General features: G+C 35.3%; 1 pseudogene; it reads left to right on the top strand.

Annotated features, from left to right (window-relative positions):
• The first annotated feature begins 1881 nt into the window (after nt 1-1881).
• LOC149771753 (MAP kinase-interacting serine/threonine-protein kinase 1 pseudogene) lies at nt 1882-3243 on the top strand (annotated as a pseudogene).
• The last annotated feature ends 1140 nt before the right edge of the window (nt 3244-4383 follow it).

Below are 4383 nucleotides of genomic sequence, written 5' to 3' on the forward strand. Positions count from 1 at the left end.
GTCATTACTGAATTTCCCATTTTGACCAAATGCTACATTTATTTGTCGGTACTGAATTTCCCATTTTGACCAAATGCTACATTTATTTGTCGGTACTGAATTTTCCACTGCGTCCAAATCCCACATTTCTTTTTCATTACTGAATTTTGCACTGTGTCCAAAATCCCACATTTTTTGTCAGTACTGAATTTTCCATTGTGTCCAAATCCGACATTTGTTTGTCAATCCGGATTTTTTCATTGCGCCCAAATGCTACATTTGTTTGTCAATACTGAATTTTCCATTATGTCCAAATCCTAACAAATCATTGTAATATAAAGTTTCTTAAATAATGAACTCACTCTCAATTCTTGCCACTTGGATAGCCGGCATTTTTTTTTCTTCTAAGAGGCTGATGTTTACGCAAAACAAGATGCTATGGATAGCAGATTTCACGTCCGTCACGCATAAATGCCAGATTATTCGCTGTGCATTGAAGGCAAAATACATGTAGACAGTCTGCTAAGATCATTTACAAAAACATAAACAATTTCCTTTAAATCAATGCCAAAAATAAGTACATCTAAGCCAGTGATTACCATTACGAAGGAGAAGAAAAATGCTCTACAAATAAATTGGGACTGCATTCGAGTATATCGACCCCAAGGTAACAATTGTGATATGAGTTCTGTCAGCGAATATTTTCTTAGCGAAAATAAAAAAGATATATTCAAGCTAGAAAGATAATTAATGTAATCATATCTACTCACCGGAATATCCAGTGCTAGTCAGCTTACATACTGCTGCGAACAGTCACAAGAAACAAAGACCTCCGAATCTTACGATAATATAAATTATATCCAGCACATAAGATATCGTTTTTGTGAGACAGACAGGAAAAGGTGTAATTTTGTATCCTCATCTAGTTGTATAAAAAATATAAATTAGACACAGTAGACAGTAACGCATGATTATTAGGTGGATGAAAGCACCTGGACACTTTTTGAGCTCTAAAAATTTGAACGTGAAAGCCTAGAGTTGGCATGGGTTAAAAGAAAAAAGATGGTATAAATTTATGAAAGCATGTGCATGTCAGTCATCTTTAAACATTTTCAAGTTGTTTGCACAAATACATTTTTAGATGACACAACGGTTATCATTAGCGATGCTATTTGAAGAAGAAAAAAACTATCGTCTACTTTGAACAATATTTATTGAAAATACGTCTTCTCATATAATTTAAACATGGAAATATTTTCGGATATTGTACAACTCAAAAGCTTATTACATGTTGCTTCTAATTTGACAAACGATTTCCAGCAACCAATATTTGTAGAAATAAATAAACGAGAGAGAGAGAGAGAGAGAGAGAGAGAGAGAATTGACATAAACATTATTTCATTACATAAAGTGGCAAGGCGATCATATATGTTGAATCAATGCTAGATGGCACATGCTAATAACAGAAATATAAAATGTACAAGATTTTCTTAACGCAAATATTTTCTACAAAAAAAATATCGATCAATTAAGCTCTTGGCAAATGATTATTTGTGATAGCACTGTTAAGAAATAAATATCAATTAAAAGCTTGTCAGATTAATTTCTTGTTTTCCTTTGTTCTGTTAATTGTTAACACCTTATAACTGTGATATGTACTCTTCCAATCCAAGGTGTGAATAAATGAATCAAGCGAATCAATCAGTCGTCACAGCTAGGCCAAAAGAACTTCCTTGAGTACCTAATTAAGTGCTTACTCAGTGTCAATGTGCGATTTATTTGAATACTGTTGAATTTTAGTCGTGTCGACAGGATGACACGAGCCAATCAACAAGCTGATTGTCTCCAACCGATCACATATATAAAAGGTGCTGACATTACGGTATGTTAAACGGACTGAATATGGAGATAGATAACGATTTTAGGGATATGGAATGCCATGATTTACGTGATGCAGAAAACAAACAAATTTTAAATCGCAAAACACGAAGATACCGAATAAAGAAAAAAAGAGCAACTGATATTCCTGTTAAAAGCTTTAATGATTTGTATAGACCAACAGGAGAAATGTTAGGTAATGGTGCAATTGCTTCCGTGCAGACCTTTAAAAATATTTCCAATAACACAGAATATGCTGTAAAGATCATTCAGAAAGACAGGATCCGATCCAGGAGCAAAGTCTTAAAGGAAATAGAAATCTTTCACTTGTGCCAAGGTCAGGAAAACATCCTGCAGCTTTACGAATATTTTGAAGAAGAAGATCGATTTTATTTGGTCTTTGACAAGATGTTGGGTGGAACCTTGTTTGACAATATTGAAAGAAGGGGTAACCTGACTGAGACAGAAGCCAGTTTAATAGTGAAATGTATCACACGAGCTTTGGATTTCCTTCATAATAAAGGTATAGCCCACAGAGACTTAAAGCTAGAAAACATATTATGTGAAAAGAAAGAAATATTCCCGATACGAATATGTGATTTTGATTTGGCAAGTGGTGTGCTTGTTGGAATTCAGAAGGATATGTGTACCACGCCAGATCTCCTTACGCCTGTCGGCACAGTTGATTATATGGCTCCTGAAGTTGTTGAAGCTTGGTTAGGTGATTGCTTCTCATACGACAAGAAATGCGATCTCTGGAGCCTGGGAATAATCATGTACATCACGCTGTGCGGTTACCCTCCATTTTATGGCGACTGCGGAGGTGGTTGTGGATGGAACCGTGATGTGACATGTCATGACTGCCAGGACTTGCTTTTCAACAGCATCAAAAGTGGTGTTTATGAGTTTCCAGTAGACGAGTGGAGTGTAATCTCAGACAGTGCCAAAGACCTCATTCGTCACTTGCTGGTGCGAGATCCACGCAAGCGTTATTCTACCAAGCAGGTCTTGAACCACCCCTGGGTATCTTGCCCACCGGCTGCTACTCCTCTTGCTACACCAACAATGCTTTCTAGGAATAGCAGTACCAAGGATTTAGAGTCATTTGCTGAGACGGCTATTTCAATCAACCGCCTGTTGCAGCAGCATCTAATTATTCACGAGTCCCCCATACTTCTTTATAATGAAGAAGATGAAGGAAATGAAAGTGATGAAATCCATTCTGAAGAAATTGTAGTACCACCATTTAAATTGTCCCCACCCGCTTCCAACTTGGCTAAACTACGATCACATGTGGAAGTCGGGACCAGTGTTCGTTCAAGAGAATTCAGTAGTTGCTGTTCACTGCGGGGGTATCAGTCATCCACAGAGAAAATCATTATTTAGTGATATTTTCATCTTTATTGCCAACACACGGATTACCTTGCTCTGTAAACTTTCCGATAAGGATTGATATTCAAAATCGTCTGCATGTTGGATTGGAAATATGAGGAACTTTCCGATTGCAACAAGGACTGCAACAGCTGCAACTTTTGAAAGAGCTAGTCGATTGATTTCTGGTTTGTTTTAAACCTTGCCTTTGTTATATGTTTTTGATAAGATGCATTAAAAAAAAAAAAAAAAAAAAAAAAAAAAAAAAAAAACGTGTATTGAAAAATATTATGAATTTACCTTTTTATTTAGAGTGTTCATACATACTAAATCTCTCAATAATTTCTTAAAAATTGCACTGTTCTTATAAGTTATTGCAACGTATTGACAGACAATCGCTGGTATCTTCATCTGGCTTTGATCTCATCAAAATCACCAACTGCGGCATGTCTGATTATGTATTTGGTTGGGGGAAAGAAAAGAAAATACTGTACAAATAAAAAATAATTGCATGTATCAAAATTTATATTAATAGATAGAACATGTATTTTTTGACCTCTTAACACACTCATCGGAATTGTGAATTTAATATGCGTTTCCGTTTGTGTGTATGTCTTGACAATTTGTCCCTAAGGAATGCATTGTTTGTTCATTGACGCAATCTTCAATTATAATTCTCGGTTTCAAATTAATTGCATCATGTCTTAATGGTGCATTCATTATTTTCTTTAAGAAAATTTAAATCTGCTAAAACCAAAGGAAATCAATGTACAATTGCTCTAAAACTCTTATGAGGACCAGATTGAGAATCTTCAGGTTTATGCATGGAATTTTTCTGATTTTCATAAAACCAGACGTGTGTCGTTTTGATGAGTACAACATTTTGAGAGTTGGTGGGTGGGAGTATCTAACCTAACGTTTTCATATCTAACGATGTAGAGAAACCAAATTGTCTGAAGTGTAAATGTGCATGCGTCACTTTTTCTTGAATGTTGACATAATATAAATGACTTTTGTTCTGTAGAATGATATTTTATTTAAATCCAGTTGAAAACAGCAAATGATGTCTAAGGCAAAATGGTGCTTGTTGTAATAAAATGCGACTTAATCTTGTATGATCGTTATTTCCAATACCCAATACATGTCTAAAAGGAG

The sequence above is a fragment of the Sinohyriopsis cumingii genome, unplaced genomic scaffold (genome assembly GCF_028554795.1).
Source record: "Sinohyriopsis cumingii isolate HCF-2022 unplaced genomic scaffold, ASM2855479v2 utg001699l, whole genome shotgun sequence".
NCBI lineage: Eukaryota > Metazoa > Mollusca > Bivalvia > Unionida > Unionidae > Sinohyriopsis > Sinohyriopsis cumingii.